The sequence below is a fragment of the Musca domestica genome, unplaced genomic scaffold, assembly GCF_030504385.1.
Source record: "Musca domestica strain aabys unplaced genomic scaffold, Musca_domestica.polishedcontigs.V.1.1 17, whole genome shotgun sequence".
NCBI lineage: Eukaryota > Metazoa > Arthropoda > Insecta > Diptera > Muscidae > Musca > Musca domestica.
The window spans coordinates 14,197,569-14,222,039 of record NW_026712230.1 but is presented as its reverse complement, the minus strand read 5'-3'; the positions used below and the strand labels follow the sequence as shown (position 1 = coordinate 14,222,039).

The 24,471-nt window shown below is 36.4% G+C and overlaps 1 protein-coding gene across 3 annotated transcripts in view; it reads left to right on the top strand.

Moving 5' to 3' along the window:
- The window catches only part of LOC101887337 (protein N-terminal asparagine amidohydrolase), a 147,131-nt gene that overhangs the window by 96,928 nt on the left and 25,732 nt on the right, over window positions 1-24,471 (top strand). For all 3 annotated transcript variants that reach the window (XM_059120597.1, XM_059120598.1, XM_059120596.1), the window contains exon 2: window positions 17,684-17,716. The gene's annotated coding sequence lies outside the window, so the exon portion shown is untranslated. The remainder of the gene's footprint in view (window positions 1-17,683; window positions 17,717-24,471) is intronic.

The following is a 24,471-nucleotide window of genomic DNA, read 5'->3' as shown; positions in this document are numbered from 1 at the left end:
ATTTATTTTAAGCCAACATAGCAAAAGAAACAGAATTCGGCGTAAAGACTAAGATATTACAGAATGGAAGGTGGTTCGAAAATGCTGGTGTTGCAAAATTTCTATGAAAGTTGTTTAAAAACTGGTATATGCCCAAACAATGCTCAAAGTCGTCACAGGTGGTAAAATATCGAGACACGAAGACGGACTAACCATTGCCAGGAAGACTGGAGAGAGACTGTATGTTTAAGCTTACTATCATGACTGATTGGCAAGTAATATACAGGATACTGGGCCTTCCAACGCCACTCCTTCAGACGGCTTAGTGGAGACCGCTCTAACTGGTGGCTCAGATCTAGAGTAGGCCAACGCCTACATATCAAGATCCAGCAGTCCTGGAATTTACCTCCTTTACTCATGTCCCCATAATTATCAACGCCGACAGAGCAATATAAACACCCTTATAACCTAGTAAGCACAGACTAGATTGTTCTCATTATCCAGAAAATTGTGAAGTGGCCATTTGCAAAACGTCCTCAGCTGTATAACAGTTTTCTCAAACTGTTCTGCACTCGAAAAATAATCTTCTTAATAATTATAATGTTAGTGTTTGTATAACAATTTTTAAACCATTTTTTCATTGGTTGTAGCAAATGTAAATAAATTTGACACGTATAACTGTATGTATAACAGTTTAATTTGATCATTTAATATTAAGAAAAATAAACTCGTTTCTTCAAACAAACACAAAAGTTATTATTATGACAGTTTGTATAACAGTTTTTATAACTGTTATACAAACTGTCTAACATTTGTTTTCGAAGTCTTTGCCATAATTACGATACTTAAAGCATTTGAGTGTTTAAAAATTCAGCTTAATAAGGAAAGATTTTGAAATTTCTTTCTACAGGGTGAGATGAAAAAACTGCAACCGACTTCAGACTGCTGTCATTCTTGCGCCACTCGTCCGACAGGTGTTAAAATTATTCCAGTGACATCTCATTATATTGTTTACAAGCGTACAAAAGCATTTTGGAGAGAATTTTCCAGAAACCAATTATTCGTGATGAAATTCAAGCCCGACGTCAAGGAAGTGTACGGAAGAAAACAGCAACATCAGCAGAAATTATTCGAAAAGTAAAGAAGCGTCTTGATCGAAACACGCGTCGCAGTGCCGAAAAATGGCTCGTGAGCTGAATATATTGCAATAGTCCATTCGGCTAATATTGAAAAATGAGCTCGGCGTTAAGCCATTCAAATATCAAAAAATGCAAGAACTTACACCGCAACAGATCAAAAGAGCAAAAGAGTTGCTTCGCTTTGTCGAAAGTGGTGATCTGCCGGTTTTATTGGCCGTTTGAAGGCCATAATTCGTGCCAAAGGTGACCAATTCGAAAAAATCTAAACTAATTCTAAAATTTGATGCCATTTCCAACGTTTTTTGCTTTCATTTAATAAATTTGAAAAAAACATGTAAAAATGATGGCGTTAAACTTTGTTGCAGTTTTTTATCTCACTTTGTATATAATTATTTTTTTTTTTTTTTTTTGGTATTTGTAATTTTAAAATTTTTTAAAATTTGTATTTTAATTTTTTTTAGCATACTCTCAAATTTTCTGATGCTTTTCAAAATCAGTTTACAATTTTTGTTTTAATATTAGCAGTAAAATTTCATATGTTACAGTTATAGCAGTATGTATAACAGTTTTATTTACCTTTTAAAATCCTTCAAAGTTTGTTAAAATGTATTGGACAAATTTCACATTGCAGTTTTTTGACGAGTTTTTATTGAAATACCTAATTTATTCCTATAACAGTTTAATATAACTGTTTCTCACCGTTTCACCATTGTAGAAATTAAATATAACAGTTATTGATTTTTGTACAAAAGTTTATTTGACTTCTGGGATCCCTTTAAAGTTTAGAAAATAGCAGTCTTGCATAACTGTTATACTGATCATTTAAGGTTATTTTTTCGACATCTATGCCATGTTTATGACACTTTAAGCTGATGAACATTTCAAAGCCCTCCTCGTAACAAGATCTACAATGTATAACACCCGCCTTCCTTCGTTTCGGGTTTTTTTCATTTTTGGGTTTCATATTATTTGGCCATCTTTCTTCTTGTTTCGGCTTTGGTGGAAGCCCAGCCATAGCAGCACTTTAAAAGATTGATCGTTGCGATGAAGTGTCTATTTGACTGTTGCAAGCAGCGGTATTTCTAGCGAACCTATTTCTTACGTTTTGTTGTATAGTTTTTGCCTAACTTCGATTTTCAGCGGAATTTTCAAAAAAAAAAGAAGCACAAATGGAAAAACAGTCTGAGGATTTGTTTTTTCTTTTTTTCTTCATTTTATTTTTTTTTTCTTTCATCTCAATTTTTTGGAAAAGTTTCGCTTTGATTTTCTTTTTACGCCAGTTTCAGAGCCCTGTTTGTTTCGTTTTGTTGAAATCGGCGTTGTTTCTTCGTTTTGCTTGGATTTCTCGTTTGCTTTTATGTTGAAATGTTTGCAAAGGCTATCTCTGGAAAAGCTTAAAATAATCGCGTAGTGTTGAAAGGTGGTAGGCGTTGTAAATTACAATAAAATGAATATAATTGATGTAACTCATTGTAGAGACGATGACGGCAAAGAATGATGATGATGGTGGCGGCTGGTGACGCTGACGAGTCTTTCTACCACCATGAATGATAGATAATCTGATGGTTTTTTTTGCATTTCAAACGAAATTTAAGAATAAATAATGGCCATTAAAATAGTTTTGAGGTAAAAAAAAAACATTGTAAGCAGGTGCTGGCTGGTTTTTGAGGAAGTCATTTTCATATTTTATTGTGCAAGAAATTCTCTAAAGAGTAAGAAATTCTATATGTGAGAGACCTGTGAAAGGTATTCAAAGTAATCCTGTCAAAGGCCTTATTACTGTAAGAGACATATGAAAGAGTTTATTCTGTAGAAGACGTCTTGAAGAACTTCTTTTTGTTTAAGACCTTTGGCAGATCTGGGACCTCTGAAAAGTTGTTGAAAGGTATACCGAGTGGTTTTTTATAAGTCTGAATAAAGCGCACACTCAGGGTGAACTTAAGGACCCACAAACATTTTTTACAACCAAGATTGCAGACTCGGACACGGAGTCTAAGAGTCGCAGTCGAACAATTTGAAAAAAAAATATCTCGACTCAAACAAGCTTTCCCATTACACAGTGCGACAAAAATGAATTTTTATTTTCAAAAATTACGGAGATATCCGACAGTATCGGACAGTAACCAACCATCGAAAAGTAACCAAAATAGGGGGGGGCAAGTTTCCCCCTCTTCCACACTTTTGGAAATTTTCAGATAAAAATTCCTAAGAATCTGTGCATTTTTTGGTATACAGTGTCTTCGTCAATATTGCTTTTAAAAATTCAAGGATCGAAATTTGGTCGAAAATTTTAGCCTTCAAGCGTTTTGTTTTTTGAATCTTGACTCATGTTGGGGAGGTACCAGAAAAAATGGTACGATTTCTACCATCTTTATAGCAGATCTTTTGTTGATGGAAACATTGAGCTGTACCAAGTCTGAATGAAATCGGATCGTTTTGGTTATTAAAAACGTTGACCCTTTGTGGGAGAGGTAGCAGAAGGAGTGGACCGATATATCCCATATGCATGGGATGTGTGAAATATGAAGGCAACCGGATTTCGGAATTCGAATTTTATAATCGTTTTGGTTATACAAAACTTTGACCCTCTGTAAGGGAGGTACCAGAAGGAATGGTCCGATTTCTACCATATTTATAACAGATCTTATGTTGATGGAAATATTGAGATGTACCAAGTCTGAAAGGAATCGAATGTTAATTTCGTGTTTTATGAGACACATGGATATTCAAAATGTTGACCCTTTGTGGAGAGGTACCAGATGGAGTGGACCGATATATTCTATCTTCACACCAGCCCATGGGTTAATAAAAATATTGTGATGCATGTAATTCGAAGACAATCGGACTCTTACATAACATTTTATAAGAGTTATAAGTATTCAAAGTTTTGACTCTTTGTGGGGGAGATGCTTGATGGACCAATATTGTCCGCACCTGACCTAGCACTTATTGCAAGTATTAGGATTTGCAAAGTTGGAGCAAAATCGGATTACCTTTCTCCTTCTGTGCAGTAAAATATATTTTTGAAAATTTGACCTTTTGTGGGGGCCGAAATTGCCCATCTCCGAGCACCATCTAAGTTTGTAATAATATTACGCTGTACCAAGTTTGGACCAAATCGGATACTCTCTTCGAGAGTTCCTTCGAGACAGACAGACGAACGGACGGACATCACTAGATCGACTCCAAATGTCCTAAAACCGATTTGGTCCAACCCGTCAAAAACTTTATTTCGATGAGGCACGTTTTGACCGTATCAAGTGATATATACCCATTTTTTGATCATTTTTTCGCCGGACTTTTTTTGAGTTGACGCTTGAAAATACAATGAAATTTCATTTTAGGTGGAAGGTGTTAAAACAAGAACATTCTACACAAATGTTCACTAAAAATCTCAGAATAAACCATGTACCTAATTACAATAGCACAGACCTGAAGTTCTTTTCAAAACCCTTTTCAAATTTTCTACACATGCAAGATATACCGAAGCTCTGCTGGACATCGAATTACAGTAATATTCTCTCTTTAAAAGGCCTGTATAAAATACTTCTTTTATAGGAGAACTTCTGGTTTCTATACCTTGTACCTATAAGGATGGGATAAAAATGTTATTCATCTTTGATTATCCCGTGAGTTTTTACATCCCAAAAACAAATTCGAAATATACCTTGTTATGTGTAAAAACAAATTTTTTCTCTGAAAAAAAGAAAATTCGCTAATCGATGAATACAGGCAATGAATAATTCTAAAATATACCGCATTGTCACAAATTTAAAAGTAAAATTCAAAATGATCTTTTTATTTCTGCGACTCTTCAAATATTCGACCATCGAATAACAGGGGGTAAACAACGATCATGTATAAATATGAGAATTTGCAACAAAAGGCCTCAGACCTTTCCCTGTGTGTCTGGGTACAAAGAGAGGAAACAAAATTCTTCAACAATTTATGACTTAGAAATGCCATTGGAAAAACAAAACGCCACAAATAATCCATAGACACTCACATTTTGGTTTCAAAGTTCCGGAAACACCTATTTTTTGTCCAATTCTTTGCTTTGTAGGCATGCAATTACCTTTGGCACCTTGGAAGACAAACGATCTATATACACATCTATGTATATGAAAGTATGTCTGCGGTAAACAAAAGCTCGGAACAATAAACGTGTCTTTCTACCTCATTGTAAAACAGTTTTTTTTCTGCCGCTTTAGTTTTTCCATTGTGAAAAATTTGCTTTCCTTTTGTTTCGTTATTCGTTGATTCAATCAATAAACGCTGAATTACCAGCGATCCGATACGAAACTCGTAGGAATAGATGTCCGAACAAATCGTCGCCATGCCAACCATACACGCAAAACATATGTATGTATGTCGTCCATGGTGAGAGTCAATAGCGTAAAAACGGTCACATGCGGCTGACTGAGCTTTGAAAGACCAATAACAAGACTATGGCAGCTAAAGCCACTCCCCATAAAATGATCTGTAGAAAAGTGTTATACTGGATACAGTCATTAAAAATTATAGGAAGTATCAAAGTAATGCCAAAGAAAGAAAATATTTCCATCATATTTTGGAAACGATATTCAATGAAGATTGTGGATGAAGAAAGAACGTCTTCTAACTATGAAAGATCTACCACTCTACAGAAGAACTATTTGAGATATTGTGACTATAATAGATCTTATATCGAGACAAAATTTATAGAAGACATTTAATGTGTAGAAGACCTCTACGAGATCTCCTACAATTTGAGGGCCTTTACAAATCCGATTGAAGATCTTCCATCGATGGAAAACCTGTACCGAGAGCAACATTCGGGCAGCGTGTGACGGCTTCATTAGCCGTTTGAAGCCATAATTCGTGCCAAAGGTGAACAATTCGAACAAATCTAAACTTATTCTAAAATTTGATGTTATTTCAGACCTTTGTTGCTTTCATTCAATAATATTAGAAAAAAATGTAAAAATTATGGCATTTGACTTTGTTGCACTTTTTGTTATCTCACATTGTATATTGTCTTCCAATCAGAGCATAGACTTGCTTATTTTTACTCGGGAGTGAAACATGCCTTGTCATAATTTCAATTGCCATAATCCCCATTACAATTATGGGGATTATAACCGATTTATTTCGGTCATAGCCCCCATAATGGTATGTTCAAGAAATAAATCGGGTTTGTCAAAAAGAACGGCGGACATAAACGGGTGTGCGAAAAAATTGAGATTTTCTCCTCTGGGTGCCGGACACACCCAAAGGCTATCGCGAACCAAGGTTTTTTAAATTTTAAACTTTTTTCTCTTCTAGGTATGTCTGGGGTGTGTCTGGCTTCCGCGAACCAAAGTTTTCTAAATTTTAAACCATTTGTAAGTAGCCGGCCTAAGGCCGGGGGCTTCAAACTTTCTCCTCTGGGTAGGTCCCGAACCGGCTAACGCGAACCCAATTTACTACGTTTAATCAATTTTTAACTTTTTCTAAGCAGCCGGCCTTGGTCCAATGTTTTCTAAATTTGAGACTTTCGGGGTTGGAGACTTTCACCTCTAGGTATATCTCCCTACGGCCAACGCGAACCCAAGTTTACTACATTTAAACATTTTTGTAAGTAGTCCACACAGCAAACCGTCAGACTCCTTGCTTCCTCAACGGACATAATCCCCAATTTATTATGGGGGCTATATTGAAAAAACCGGTAATATTCCCCATAATTGCAATGGGAATTGCGATTGATCTTGTACGAAAAATTACACATATATAGAAATACAACAACGGTATGACAAAAACTAAAAGAGTGCTCGGCAAGTGTAGAATCTGCTTTGTTAAAAAAATGTTACTCATATCCGAGCGACATCGAAAAAATTAATTTGCTAGTTTTTTTCTGATCCCACGAACGTACTTTCTCGAGTTCCAGTGAGGTTCGCTCTTTGTATAAATTTAAACAAGTTTTTCAGAGGTCTGCATCCAATGCGTCAATTAAAGAGGGTTTATTTGTATAGACATGAGCTTTAGCATGGCCACCACAAAAAGCCAATTGAACGCTGTCGAACGTAAAATAAAATGCTCACCGAACTCTCCTCTCAAGAAGTCCATTGTTAGGTGTGCTGTGGCATGTGACACCGTCTTGTTGAAACTACATGTTATGCAAATCAAGCTCTTGTTGTTGGATATCATCTCACTGTAGCGCTCACCATTAACAGCCACATAAGGATTCACAGCATCTAAAATCTATTTTTATACCCTCCACCTTGGAAAGGAGGGTATATTAACTTTGTCATTCCGTTTGTATCATCCTTAAATATTCGTCGTAGACCCCACAAAGTATATATATATTCATAATCAGTATAAAATTCTAAGTCGATTTAACGATGTCCGTCTGTCTGTCTGTCTGTCCGTCTGTTGAAATCGCGATACAGCCCACATTATTTGACGTAGGGTGCCAAAATTTAGCAGAGCAATTTGTATTGTGTCTAGGATGGTTGGTATTAAAAATGAGATATATCGGTCCACGTTCTGGTACAGTCCCCATATAACGGTACCTCCCGATATTCGGTATTTTGATGATTTATGCCACATTTTTTCACGGATTTGTCTGAAAATTGGTATTTGTAGGTCATAACGGGTCCCTGTGCGTGTGGCAAAACATTGCAAGTATGGGTTCACGTTTTGCTATAGCCCCCATATAAAGATACCTTCCGATATTCGGTATTTTAATTTTTTTTGGCACATTTTTCCTCGGGATTTGTCTATAAATTGGTATTTGTTGGTCATAATGGGTTCCAGCTCCGGTGGCGAAACATTGCATGTATGGGTCCATGATTTGGTATAGCCCCCAAGTAACGGTACCTCCCGATATTCGGTATTTTGATGGTTTTTGCCACATTTTTTCACTGATTTGTCTAAAAATTGTTATTTGTGGGTCATAATGGCTCCTAGTTCGTGTGGCGAAACATTGTATGTATAGGTCCACGTTTTGATATAGTCCCCATATAACGGTACCTCCCAACATTCGGTATTTTGATAACTTTTGACACATTTTTTTCAAGAATTTCTCTGAAAATTGGTAGTTGTAGATCATAATGGGTCCTAGTTCGTGTGGTGAGTCATTGTAATTATAGGTCCACGTTTTGGTATAGCCAAATATTCGATATGCGGTAATTTGATGATTTTTGCCACATTTTTTCACGGATTTGTCTGAAAATTGGTTTTTGTAGGTCATAATGGGTTCTAGCTCCTTTGGCGAAACATTGTATGTGTAGGTCCACGGTTTGGTATAGACCCAATATAACGGTACCTGCCGATATTCGGCATTTTAATGGTTTTTGCCACATTTCTTCTAATGTTTACTTTACCCTAAGGTGGAGGGTATTAAAAGTTTGGCCCCACCGAACTTAATGTTTTTTTTTTTTTTTACTTGTTTCTTTTTCAATGCTTCTGGCTGATTGTAACTCCAAAATCGAAATTTTTGACAGTAAAGCAAAACACAAAAAGTGTGTAAGCTGTTTGTAAGCCAAAGCTTCACCCTTTAAAACATCTAAATATCAAATGCAAAATTCTAAATTTTAAAGTTCTAAATTTCAAAGTGAATATCTAAACTTCAACTGGAATTCCCAAAATCTGAATATTAAATTCAAAAGAAATGTGTGAATTTCAATTGGAATATTCAAATAAAATTGATGAATTTCAAATGAATTTTCTATAAAACATATGGAATTGCTGAATTCCAAATGGTATTCTGTGAATTTTAGTTGAAAATGATTGTGTAGCATATTTCTAGGAATCTACATCTACACATTCACATACCAATCTCCAGAAGATGTTCTACGATAAAATACATAGAATTCATGTACTTTCTAAAAAAATCACCGCCACTAGAATACAATAACTTTTCGACAAAAAAAGAGGAGCATTTTACAGTCATTAACTCCTTTGTGAAGACACTCCACCATTCCTAACATACTCCCTTACTAATTTTATTCCTTTAAAAAATTGTAGTTATGGCTAAGCATTAAATGTTTCCTCCTTTTCTTATTCTCTTGAAACGAAAAAGTCAACAAGAAGCAAACTCCTCCATTGAACACCAAACGACGGCAAATGGAAGTCTCGTGACTTTTTGCGCCACATTGAAGAAACATTGTAGCTCGTAAAGCAGAAAACAAAAACGTAACAACAAACAACAATTAAATGTTTTGTTGTCGCCAATATTTGTTCAACGTCAGAAAACAATTTCAACAACAACGAAGACGACGACGTCGTCTCGTTGGCTACAACAAATTGTAGGACAACTGCAACAATTTTATTTTATTTTCCCCCTTAACATAGGTTAGGTCTGTTTTCGGTGTCCCTTTAAAGGGTTATGAGCTATGCGTTAATAATATTGCCAGGTGTCGGGCATAAAATCGACAGTGGAAGAAAATTCGACGAGTGAACTTATATGTGTTGGCTTTGAATCAGTGGGCTTATAGAAATTCATACTAACAAGTTAAAAGGTATCAATGTTTAAATATATTTTGACTTCTGTTATAATTATTCAAATTATTTACCCTCTATGGTGTAGGTTCCCAATGAATGGGCCATTATTGTGTAATTCGTATCGGACCTAAATAAATTTGATATAAATATTGCGACGTGCCAGGTTTGGACTATATCCACTATTTCCTTCACATTATATGAGATATGCGATAATTTTTAGAAAATGTTAAAAAGACATTGTCGACCGACGTCGAAGATATAGTCGATCGACGTATTTCATTTTAATACTTCAACTAATACAGATAAAAATATTGGTATAGGCAAAATTTCAAAAAATCGAACATTTACATGGGAATATAAAAAAACTGCAACAAAATCAAACCCCATTCCCGACGAAGCGCTTGCATGAGATGATCGACGCTTTGATATTTTTTAGTGCCAACCTTGCTTTCCAAAATACTCCAGACACAATAGTCCAACGGATTGGTATCCGGAGATTTTGATGGCCATTGTGCCCTGGAAATGGAGCTAGGGGCCTCATTTTGTATCCATTCTTGGGTGTCGCGTGCTGAGTGTGATGGTGCTGAGTCCTGTTGGAATGTCCAAGGTCTGCGTCCAAAATGTTTGCGTGCCCGAGGCTTTTCGCGACAATATTCGGCATTTATGCTGATGCTGATCGGCTGTTATAGCGGCCCACACCATCATCATGGCCGGCGCTTGAGTTCTGGTGGCTAACCGAAGCTGCACATTTTCAGCTGACCTCTTTGGCAAGTAAACACGATCATTTTGTTTGTTTACAAACTGCTGGACAAGGAATGTTTTCTCATCGGAGAAAACCAATTTAGGCAGTTCACCACTTTTGGCCAAGCGAAGCAACTCTTTAGCTCTTTTGAGTCTTTTTTCTTTCTGTTGCGGTGTAAGTTCTTGCACTTTTTGAAATGTAAATGGCTTTACCCCAAGCTCATTTTTCAATATTTAGCGAATGGAATATTGCGATATGTTCAGCTCACGAACCATTTTTCGGCCACTGCGATGCGGTTTTCGATCAAGTCCCTTCTTCACTTTTCGAATCATTTCTGCTGATGGTACTGTTTTCTTCCGTCCACTTCCTTGACGTCGGGCTACGCTACCAGTATCACGGTAACGAGCGATCGTACGAGACACCAAAGATATATTCACATTTAAATACTGGAGTGCTCTAACAATAGCCACTTGTGGTTTTCCAGCCAAAAATAAAGAAATCACACTATCACGCTTGAATTCCATCACGAATAACTTTTTTTCTGGAAAAATCTCACCAGAATGCTTTTGTACGCTTGTAAACAATATAATGAGCTGTAACTGGAATAATTTTTGTGGAACGAGTGGCTTAGAAATGACAGCAGTCTGAAGTTGGTTGCAGTTTTTCATCTCACCCTGTACAGGTAAAAATATTGGTATGGGCAAAATTCTAAGAAAATCGAACATTTATATCCAATTTTCTTTCTTCTGGTGGAGAGAAATATTGGGATATAGCAAGTTGTAAAGAATCGCTTACTTATTTCACAAGTTATTCAGATAAAAGTACTGACTTTGGTGGGTGAGGTACAAGAAGGGGTTCGAAGATATATGTATCACCTTCACAACAGGTCATGTGTTATCAAAAATGTTTGTATGTGTGAAATCTAAAGAGAGTTGGATGCCTATTTCGCTTTTTTGTGCATTTTGTTTTTCAAAATCTTGAACCCTATATGGGGAAGGTACCAGAAGAAATGGTCCGATCTCTACCATCTTTAGAACAGATCTTGTGTTGATGGAAATATTGAGATGTACCTAGTCTGAATGAAATCAGATGATAATTTTACGTTTTATGAGCATCATCGATTTCCAAATTTTGACCCTTTGTGGGGGAGGTACCAGATGGAGTGCAACGATTTACCCCTTATTCACAGCAGATCTTGTGTTAGTAGAAATAATAAAATATGTGAAATATGAAGAGAACCGGATGCTTATATCGGATTTTATAATCATTTTGGTTATTCAAAACTTTGACTCTTTGTGGCGGAGGTACCAGAAGATATGGTCCGATCTCTATCATCTTTACAACAGATATTGTGTTGATGGAAATATACTGAATGGAATCGGATGTTAATTTCGCATTTTATAAGCTTCATGGATATTTAAAAAGTTGACCCTTTGTGGGGGGAGGTACCAGAAGGAGGATTTTCACACCAGACCTTGGGTTAATAAAATTATTGTAATATGTGTAATCTGAAGACAATCGGATTCTTACTTCAAATTTTATAAAAGTTATTATTATTCAAAATTTTGACCTTTTGTGGGAATGGTACCAGAAGGAGTGGACCAATCTGGTCCATCTTATAACTCGATCTAAGTTTGACAATAATATTACGATGTACCATGTTTGGATCAAATCGGATAATTCCTTTGAGAGTTATTGTCCGCACCAGCCAGCAAACAGACGGAAGGACGGACGGGCATCGCTAAATCGACTCCAAATGCCCTGAAACGGATTTGGAGGTCCAAAACCGTTATTTCGATGAGACACGCCTTGGCCGTATCAAATGATATATACCCTCTCTAGCCATATAGCTGAGGGTATAATAGTAGGTTAGAAGATTGGTTTCTAAGTAGCTTTGATTGCCAAAACGTTGTCATTCTACTCCATTGGGTCACAAATCTAAAATGTTTGAATAATCATTTCTTTCGAAAAATGTAAAATTATTGCCTGTTTTTTAGACTTTGAAATTTGTTCAGCATTAGATATAGTAGTGAATATGAGGTAAATTTAGTCATATGCTGATGGCATAAATATATCTGTCGGTTTAAATGTAGAAGTAGGTTAATGAAAAAATTGACTTTGGAAATAAACTTGAACGTGTTTTTTTTATTATTTTTTGCTACGACTAGAATAATATCAGCAGTGCTCTGTTGTCTAGCATTCTCCTCATACCTAGATTTAACAACTGGATTTTCGTCTCCAAACCCGTCAGGGAATTGATTCCATCGAACTTTACCTGTATTTGTAACCCTAACATTATAACCCTTCCACTAAAAAATTGTCATAAGAAAAACTCGGGTAAACTTTAATTGCAACAGTTTTTTTTCAAATGTTTGTTGTCGTCGTTGTCATCATCATCGAGGACATGTCCATGTTTTTGTTGCTCCGCTTCTTGTTGTTGCTGTAAAAATTGATCTTCATTCATTAGACAAAACGTGATAGTGTTTTACAAGCAGCCAAATCAAATGGCCCTTTAGGGTATTGGAAACCCGAAAAAAGGGAGAGGATAAATAACGCTACTTCAAGCCTTCTAACGAAGAGAAATATCAAAAAAGCTATCGCTTTTTCTGCAATGACATTTGGATTCGTTGGCAAATAGCTATCATTAAGAATTGAATGTCTTAAGAGCTATTCATTAGTGCGGCTCAAAAGAAGTCCGGTCCATAATAATCAACTATTTTCTTCTATTATGATCACAAAATTGACTTATAATGTGTTGAAATTATTGTAATTGTTTAATTCGCCATAGCACCACTTTTCGCTCTCTCTCCTTACCCCTTTTACCCTCTCAATAGATGAAATGATTAATAATAGTTCCCATTTGACATGAAAGAGATCACTTGTTGAAAGAACTTTTTTCTCTTTCCTCTTCTGTTTCTTGATAAAAAAAAGATGTTAATCCCAGGAAAAACAACTCCATTGATCGAAGCTACTTCTCTTCTTAGACCGTAATTTTCAATAGAATAATGAATAGCGAATGAAGTATTCTTTCGAACAATACCTGTCATTCTTGGCACGAAGGAATTGAATGGCTGGCCCAAAGAAAAGTAGAAATATTTTGATGTCGATTGAATGTGTTAATGGCCCAAACTGATTGAATGAGATGACTAACTGACTGCCGCTGCTGTTGCCGATGAAGTTATTGGCCTATGTCGGCAATGAAAAGAACAACAGGAATTCCAAATCAATGGAATGGTAATAATAATGGTCATTATATTACAATAACAACACAGGAAAATATTCTATGGTATTTGAAGGAGAATCAGATGTTCAATGGATGGGGTACTAGAAATAATACAATTTAAAGGAGATGAAGAAAGATTGAGTTTCTGTGAAAAGATCGATAGATTTCCATGAAAAAATCTACAGAGCATGCACGATAAGATCTGCTTCTACGACTGATCTTCTTTGAGAAGATCTACATATTTTTTACGAGACGATGTACTGATCTTCTATGATATCATCTTGTCTTCTATGAGAGGGCCTTCTGATTTTCAGTGAGAAGATCTACCAATCTTCTATGAGACGATCTACTGATCTTCTGGTCTTCTATGAAAATATACTCTATATGAAGATCTTCTGTGAGAAGATCTACTGATTTTCTGTGAGAAGATCAACTGATCTTTTATGAGAAGATCAACTGACCTTCTATGAGAAGATCAACTGATGTTCTATGAGAAGATCAACTGATGTTCTATGAGAAGATCAACTGATCTTCTATGAGAAGATCAACTGATCTTCTATGAGATCTTCTGTGAGAACAACATCTGATCTTCTATGAGAAGATCAACTCATCTTCTATGAGAAGACCAACTGATCTTCTATGAGATCAACTGATCTTCTATGAGAAGATCAACTGATTTTCTATGAGAAGATTAACTGATCTTCTATGAGAAGATTAACTGATCTTCTATGAGAAGATCAACTGATCTTCTATGAGAAGATCAACTGATCTTCTATGAGAAGATCAACTGATCTTCTATGAGAAGATCAACTGATCTTCTATGAGAAGATCAACTGATCTTCTATGAGATAATCAACTGATCTTCTATGAGAAGATCAACTGATCTTCTATGAGAATATCAACTGATCTTCTATGAGAAGATCAACTGATCTTCTATGAGAAGATCAACTGATCTTCTATGAGAATATCAACTGATCCTCTATGAGAATATCCACTGATCCTCTATGAGAAGATCAACTGATCTTATGTGGGAACAACATCTGATCTATGAGAAGATCAACTGATCTTCTATGAGAAGATCAACTGATCTTCTATGAGAAGATCAACTGATCTTCTATGAGAAGATCAACTGATCTTCTATGAGAAGATCAACTGATCTTCTATGAGAAGATCAACTGATCTTCTATGAGAATATCAACTGATCTTCCATGAGTAGTAGATAATGATCATCTGTGAGAAGATCCACTGATCTTCTGTGAGAACAACATCTGATCTTATATGAGAAGATCAACTGATCTTCTATGAGAAGATCAACTGATCTTCTATGAGAATATCAACTGATCTTCCATGAGTAGATATAATGATCATCTGTGAAACAATCAACTGATCTTCTGTGAGAACAACATCTGATCTATGAGAAGATCAACTGATCTTCTATGAGAAGATCAACTGATCTTCTATGAGAAGATCAACTGATTTGCTATGAGAATATCAACTGATCTTCCATGAGTAGATATAATGATCATCTGTGAGAAGATCCACTGATCATCTGTGAGAACAACATCTGATCTTCTATGAGAAGATCAACTGATCTTCTTCTATTAGAAGATCAACTGATCTTCTATGAAAAGATCAATTGATCTTCTATGAAAGATCAATCAATCTTCTATGTGAAGATCAACCGATCTTTCTATAGAATCGTTCATATTTTCCTAATAGAAGACCTTTTAATGGGATTTTATCTGCGAAAAGCCTTCTTTTCACAGAAAACTCCGATGTCCAAAAACTAGAACATGTCATCTGATTGCCTTCAACATCGCTGAGTCACAGTTTTTTCTGTATTGCTCAAAATCTATGCCACATCTTTCGGTCGTTTGGTCAATTGTTGAAATGATATTTTTATTAAATTAAACCAAAAATTGACGATCATTTTTCCCATTGACTTGTGGGTTTTGATCTTTCAACCAATTAATTTTTCCCCGTTACGATGGGAGCCACCACACAATTCATTCATGTTCGTATTAGACATGTGTTTAGTTTCCAATAGCAAATGCGAGCGACCGAACAACCGACCATTCGATGGCAATCAGCCGGTAGTGTCATCGTTAATTTACGGCAATTAACCAGAAACAAGAGATCTATGAAATAAAAATTTAATTCATTTAATTGGTGACAAACATGATCGAGTTGTTATGATATTAATTTAATAAGAAGAAAATCGGTCTATGGGTGTTGGGGCTTTTGAAAGAACAAAAAAAAAACAAGATAATTTTGCAATTGGGAAAGAAAAGTTAATCACGAGAAAGCCTATATGTTGGGGTATTTCAAAATCCAAAGCCTATCCTTTTTGCTAAGATTTACAAGTCGCTTAGTTTTTATCTGCCTTTTGATAATTGGGATCTTAAAGATCTCCATTGAGTCTTTGTCCAAAATTACAGTAGCTTATGGAATAAAGCTTCAATGACAGGAGTGTACCCTCACCCAATGTTCGATTATTTTATTATATTTCAACTTCTGTTACGATTATTGGAACTCGTACTCGTACATCACATTTTACAAAAGTTAGAATTATTCAGAATTTTGACCCTTTGTGTGGGAGGTACTTGATGGGCCGATATTGTCCATTTTCGCACCAGACCTAGCACTGTAGGTAATATTAGGACTTGCACAGTTTATCCTTTATCCTTTCTCTCTCTGTGCAGTAAAACATTTTTTTTTTTTTTTTTTTTTGAAAATGTCAACCTTTTGTGTGGGAGGTATTAGAAGGAGTGGACCGATATTGCCTTACTCCGAACTCTATCTCGGGCGAACGGGCAGACGGACGGACATCGCTAGATCGACTCCTAATGTCCTGAAACGGATTTGGCACAAGAGACCTAGTGTCTAAAATTGTTATTTCGATTAGGCACTTTTTGAGTATAGCAAATGATATACAGGGTGAGATAAAATCACTGCAACAAAGCCAAACACAATAATTTTTACTTTTCTTTTTTAAATTTTATTGAATGAAAGCAAAAAATTTTAGAATAAGTTTAGATTTGTTCAAATTGGTCACCTTTGACACGAATTATGGCCTTCAAACGGCCAATGAAACCGTCACACGCTGCCCGAATGTTGCTCTGCGGTATTTTGGCCCATTCCCGCCGAAGCGATTACTTGAGTTGATCTACACTTTGGTATTTTTTAGTGCCAACCTTACTTTCAAAAAAAACTCCAGACACAATAGTCCAACGGATTGGTATCCGGAGATTATGGTGGCCATTGGGCGCTGGAAATGAAGCGAGGAACCCCATTTTGTGGCGCGTGTTGAGTGCGATGGTACCGAGTCCTTTTGGAATGTCCAAGGTTTGCTACACCCTCCAGAATATTTTCGCGATAATATTCGACATTTATTCTGATGCCACGTTCGATTAATACGAGCGGAGAGCGACCATCGGCTGTTACGGCGGCCCACACCATCACCATGGCCGGCGCTTGAGTTTTGGTGGCCAACCGAAGGTGCACATTTTGAGCTGCCCTCTTTGGCAAGTAAACACATTTTGTTTGTTTACAAACTTGTGGACAACAAATGTTTTGTCATCGGAGAAAACCAAATTCGGCAGCTCACCAACTCGGCCAAGCTGAGCAACTCTTTAGCTCTTTTGAGTATATTTTCTTTCTGTTGCGGTGTAAGTTCTTGCACATTTTGGAATTTCAATGGCTTTACCCCATTGTTACGGGACACAAAAGATTTATTCAAATTTAAATGCTGGAGTGCTCTAAAGATAGCCACTTGTGGTTTTCCTGTCAAATATAAAGAAATCACACTATCACGCTTGATTTCCATCGCGCATAACTTTTTTCCTGGAAAATTCTCACAAAAATGCTTTTGTAGGTTTGTAAACAATACAATAATTTTAACAGTTGTCGGACGAGTGGCTTAGAAATGACAGCAGTCTAAAGTGGGTTGCAGTTTTTTCATCTGACCCTGTATACCCTCTCTAGTCATATGGCTGGGGGTATAAAAAGCCACCTTTCGAAAGTATCGAATGTAGCGACCGTCAGCATCTTTCCATCTCAAACTATAAGCATATATCCATTAATAAATCCAAAAATATCTAAATAAATAATTTCCCATTTTTTCCCATTGTTTTACAGATAAACGGCCCCCCTCTCGCTCCCAATTCGAAGGTAGGTGGCAATAAAGCTATTAAAATCAAACAAACAAATAAAAAATGATATCAACTCAACCATTTAACAAACCAATCCAATCTAGTTTATTATGTTGTTGCATTTTTAATGGCCATGGACGTGGAATATGACTTAAAGTATTCCATGCATGTGCAACCGTCGTTGCTTGGCACACGTATTAACCCAAAACTCCTTACTCGGGCAGATCGAATAGAAATTATCATCAACGACAAAAAAAGAGACATATCAATTGTTTAACAACAACGGCTACAATTTCGCCAAGCATAACAAGGCGAAACAAAAATATTCTCCAGAAATTGGAAAAAAAATAGAAATCATGATTTTCTTTGTTTTAGCAAAAATAAAAACAACAACAACAAAAGAAATGTTAGATCCCCCAAAAAACAAACAGCTAGCTATCCGTACAACGAACGATCGAACGATCCAAAACGAACCAACCAACCAACAACAATAAAATCTAAAATCATGGATGTGCAGCAGCAGCAGCAGCCACAGCAATTTAGCAAGGGATCATGCATGAATCTCGATTAGATATTCTACGAGAAATAATTTGAAAATGATGACAGTTAACGATATAAAGACGACAAAACCAAACAAACAAAAAAAAGCTGCAACAATTGTTGTTGCTGCCCCCTAGAAAAATAGTAACAACAATAAAAACAAACAAAATATCGGTACGAGCTGAAGAGAACGCCACCGCATTGCTAACCTAACAGTAGATACAGTAAATAAATTATTTTTGGAAGAGTTTTGTCTGATATCGGAATACAGTAGCGTAGGTGGTGGCATTGATCAAATAACCTGACACCCCTGACACACTTAAACGGATTGAAGGATCACCAGTTCGATATGAGTTATTTAGAAACTGGGAAATAATCGAATTCCCCACCCACCTAGAGTTAGATGATTCGCATCACCAAATTTTTGCGCCAAAAGTTGATCAGATTTCTGACGCCTGACAAGAAATCTATTCTGTCCATCCAACGTTTTTCTAACAAAGCGAGGTTCAAGATTTGAAAATTTTATAAGCTGAATCCATAAAACTAAAATCACTGGATTCTTACGGGAGAAATTTATCAGCAGCTAACTTAAAGATTCTGTCAAATGTGACCCCCAGAACTTTGGGTAATTAGTGGATGGAATTAACTGTCTAACGCCGACCAGAATATTTTGTTGAATTAGTGAAACACATGAGATCGTCCTCAACGAAAGACCAGACGATCATAATTAATGTCTGTGCAACATGTCAAAGCTTTACCTTTAATATAGCGTTTTGTTTCATATTCCAGTTTCGAGGGAGATTTCATCATTGCCCACTATTCACTCCTATCGGTTGGACTTTTGCCCATCGACCAACTTTTAATTCCCCCATTTCAGTTCGCAAACTCTGGGATCAGTAAGATTGTCTGACGAGGAAGTTCGCTATGATCTTGATATTATCCCACTGTGGCGATGTCTTCAAAAATGATATCTGATAACCTGAACGTTAGAAGACTCGGGCGAGCCACAGATGACAAACTCTGTAAATTTAAACTAATAAGTTTTTCCTGGTGCTTCTAAAGGATCAGAAAGGGGAAATTATGCTTAATTGTGCTAGGTTTGTGCTCTATTGTTCCGATTCGAAAAAGTATTATATACGAAAAACGATTTTTTCTAAAAAATATTTTTTGCAACTTTCGAATTTTGAAAAAATAAAAGTTGTGCTGAATTTTATTCGGTTTGTGCTCATTCGTGTTCTTAATACTTTTTTCGATATCTCCGACTATTTACGAAAAAAAAATATTTTCGAAAGTATGCCAGATTTTGAAATTTCGAATTTCGAAAAAATAAAAAAGCAAAAAATTTAGCACAACCTTCCTCCTTCGAAATCCAAACGGACAACACATCAGAATATCGCCGCTCATCTGAGTCAAAAATTTTACTTAGTTCAAACCAGGGTTGTTTTAAGTCGTTTTCACGAGGCCTGTAAGTCTTTACATATCCTGTCCCACACTGTGATATAGGGTATTACTTCTTTCTGCGTTTAATATATGTCCGCCTTTCCATCTGCATGTATGTTTATTTTGATGGAAATCGGTGCAGACATAGCTATAGCTTCCATATACATGTTGCATCCGAACCCAATCCAGTAATCTGCACTACATTAGAATGATACTCGGTACAAGATAGGATTATGACCCGAATTTTGGCACATCCGACCGAATTAAGTCTAAAAGTGAGTTTGTCAAGATCGGTTCAGTTATGGATATAGCTCCCATATAATCTTTATCTGATTTCAGGTTTATCGTGAACCAAATCATCCGGTTTGGTGTTAAAGTCCCTCACATGCAGCTCGAAAATACCTCTGCCAAATTTTATCAAGATCGGTTCAGATTTGGATATAGCTGCTATACATATCTTTATACAGGGTGAAATGAAAAAACTGCAACCAATTTCAGACTACTGTCATTTCTAAGCCACTCGTCCGACAGCTGTTAAAATTATTCCAGTGTCAGCTCATTATATTGTTTACAAAGCGTACAAATTTTGGTGAGAATTGTCCAAAAAAAAGTTATTCGTAGGCCGACGTCAAGGCAGAAAATAGCAACATCAGCAGAAATGGTTCGAAAATTAAAGAAGCGATTTGATCGAAACCCGCGTAAGCGAACATATCGCAATATTCCATTCGGCAAATATTGATAAATGAGCTCGGGGTAAAGCCATTGAAGCCATTCCAAAAAGTGCAAGAACTTACACCGCAACAGAAAGAAAATAGAATCAAGAGAGCTAAAGAGTTGCTTCGCTTGGCCGAAAGTGGTGAACTGCCGAATTTGGTTTTCTCCGATGAGAAAACATTCGTTGTCCAACAGTTTGTAAACAAACAAAATGATTATGTTTACTTGCCAAAGAGGTCAGCTGAAAATGTACACCTTCGGTTGGCCACCAGAACTCAAGCGTCGGCCATGATGATAGTGTGGGCAGCCATAACAGCCGATTGTCGCTCTCCGCTCGTATTAATCAACCGTGGCATCAGAATAAATGCCGAATATTATCGCGAAAAAAATTCTGGAGGGTGTTTTAAAGCCTTAGACACGCAAACATTTTGGCAGCAGACCTTGGAAATTCCAACAGGACTCAGCACCATCGTACTCAGCACGTTACAAAATGAGATTCCTCGCTTCATTTCCAGCGTACAATAGCCACCAAAATCTCCGGATACCAATTCGTAGGACTATTGTTTCTGGAGTATTTTGGAAAACAAGGTTGGCACAAAAACATACCAAAGTGTCGATCGCCTCAAGCAAGAGCTTCGCCGGAAATGGCCCAAAATACCGCAGAGCTACATTCGGGCAGCGTGTGACGGTTTCATTGGCCGTTTGAAGGCCATAATTCGTGTCAATGGTGACCAATTCGAACAAATCTAAACTTATTCTGAAATTTGATGCTATTTCCGAAATTTTTGCTTCAATTCAATAAAATTTAAAAAAAAATGTAAAAATTATGGCGTTTGACATTGTTGCAGTTTTTTCATCTCACCCTGTATATGTTTCATCCAATTTGGGGTTTTAAGTCCCTCACGTACATAATATGCACTCCGCAACAGTGATCTTTGGTACCAGGTACATCTCAGGAATAAGTCCATAGAATGAAAATGTACACCAAATGATTAATATAAGCCCAAATGGACTGAATTTTGTCACTTTCGACCAAATTCAGTGCAGAAGCAAGTACATCAAATTTTTATGAAAATCAGTTCAGATATAGCTATAGCTCCAATGTATATATTTTTCATCCTGTTTGGTATTAAAGTCTTTTACATGCGTAATATCCACTCCACAATAAGAATATTTGATACCGGACTTTAGATACAGCTCGAAAATACCTCTGACAAACTTAATCGAGATCGGTTCAGATTTTTATGTACCTTCAATATACATCTTCATCCGATTTCTCGATTAGTGTCCACCATATACTATGTAATATCTAACCAAATTGGATAGATTTTTTCATATTTAACCGAAGTTTTCCATTTAGTGAAATTCGGTCTGGTATATCTATTGTTCCAACAAAAATTTGTTAATACAATTCTTATAGAAGGTACAAATCCTCTGTCAAATTTGTTAAAAATCGATTTATAGTTGGATATAGTTCCCAATTGTCACTACTCTGAAGCCATAAAACGCATTCTAATAAGATTCATAGTTGGTATGATCTTCTTCAGATAAATTCCCAATATAAACTTTTTTGTTATGGGAACTCTACTAAATACCCATAGTGGTGTAAGGTGTCGTATAGTTTGCCCCGCCCGACTTTTGACTTTCATTACTGGTTTCTTCTTAGTTTTTAACTTTTTGATACAGCTTCTCTATTCTTCTTCTTTTAACACGAATTTTCCAACTGGAAAAAATTCCCTGATGACTATCGAAAATAGTCAAAATATCGGAAAAATAAATAGGAATACAAAAAAAATAAATTGGAAAAATAAATTGAAATCGAGCTCTTAAGTCAAACTTTGTTAAGACCTCTATTCTTCCCTATTTTATTTCCAGTCTCTCATTAGGGTAATAGAGAGACTGGAGGAATTAAGGATATAGTATGCTTCTCTATTTAGAAACGATCATACCCCTCCATTGTCAATAACCTGCATACCTATCCCCTTTAGAATATTCCAATAAATATGAAAATTTCACAATTGACTGACAATTTCATGACTTTATTCTTAGTATCCCCTTTGACCACACCTCTGCTGACCAATTGTGAGTGTGTGATGTGTTTTACTTCTAGATTTTTTTGGTTGGCGTTCATTGCGCTACATAACAACGACGACATACATTCAAGCCGACCGTTCGTCTGTCGCTGTTTTTTTTTTTTTTTTTTTTTTTTTTTTTTGGAATAAATTTGGTAGGTACTATTTTTATAGTAAATCGTGCATTTTATTTGCCACAAAACTAGCAACCGAAATCAATAAAGGCAAAGCTTCAATGATCGGGAGGAAAAAATCTCCCCCAACAACAGCAGCCGCAACAGCAAAAACAACAGGAAAAAACTGCAATTCAAAGATTCAATACATTTGATATGACTTGATGATGCCTAAAACTGCAGTGGAGAGGCATAAGCTGAGGAGATGTAACGGGCAAAAATTGTATCTAAAATCTAAGTATGATTGTAAATATTTCCTTTTTTGGCTATGCTGGCCAGCTAGCAAACCAAGTTGCTAATGCTGATGTTTTATGAGGAATTGTATGTACGTGGCATGCCGCCATCATCATCGTCGTCATCGTGCAGCGCATAAAATGCCGAAATGAAAACAAAAAAAAATAAAAGAAACCAACTCGCCGCTCCATTCAGATGATCAGAAGTGAACGATTGCCACGATGCACTCGCTCAACGCCAAATCGAGCTATGCTAGGCTCGAAATCAAGAGATATTTTAATAGTCTTGTTGTTCTGGTGGCCGATTTTTTGCTTTTTTTTTTTTTGTTGGCCACCAGGAGGTGGGGGTTTTTCGTATTCATGACAATGATTAATTGATAGTAACGAAAGTTAAGCCGTCGTACTGAACCGTTTGCAGATTCAAGAAATTGATATTTTATTTAGCAAAGCACAAGCAAAAAAATGCTAAAAAATAGCTCGCAACTGGTTATTTCAAATTTTACAAAACCAACAATCAACCACCTCCTCCTTCTGCTTAATCATCCTTGCAATTCAAAAGAAGGCATTCCTGTTTATGATGAAATAATTTAAAAATCACTAGTCTTAGTAGTCGCAGGCTAGCTAGACGACAGCTGGAGAAAAAACATCCATTTAAATTAATTGACAACATGTATGCCTGCCCGCTAGCCAGCCAGTAAGCCAGCCATCCAAACCTACCAGACACCTAGCCTGTCTGTCCAGTTGGCTGACAGTTAGTTATACATATGTCAACATGGTAATTTGACATTTAATGACATGCTTTTCTATGTTCGAATCGTCCGAAAACCAAACAAGCAACCAGGTTACAACTTTGTGAACGGATGTCAAATGATGTTTGATTTCCCGAATAGAGAGGGGGAGGGGTTTAACATCTCTATATAATTATCGTACAATCTAAGTGTGTATGATTGAAGATATTGCGGATTTTAGAACGGAATTACATGCGCAAGTCATGAAATCCTTTAATTAAGAATTCCGCCACATAAAAAACACAATTAGCATGAGGAAGATATAAAAAGCTTTAAGAGAAATTATGAAGTAAAAATAAGGATGTAAAACTGGAGAGATCGTGCAAATTCGAACAGCACTTTTGATGCACGGTTGATGTACAGGGTAAGATAAATAACTGCAACAAAGTCAAACGCCATAATTTTAACATTTTTTATAATTTTATTGACTGAAATCAAAAAATGTCGGAAATAGCATCACATTATAGAATAAGTTTAGATTTGTTCGAAATGGTCACCTTTGGCACGAATTATAGCCTTCAAACGGCCAATGAAACCGTCACACGCTGCCCGTATGTTACCCTGCGGTGGCCAAAAGGTTTGCGTGCCCAAGGCTTTAATACACATAATACATTTTTGCGATAATATTCGGCATTTATTCCGATGCCACGGTCGATTAATACGAGCGGAGAGCGACCATCGGCTGTTATGTCGGCCCACACCATCACCATAGCCGGCGCTTGAGTTCTGGTGGCCAATCGAAAGTGCACATTTTCAGCTGACCTCTTTAGCAAGTAAACACGATCATTTTGTTTGCTTGCAAACAGCTGGACGA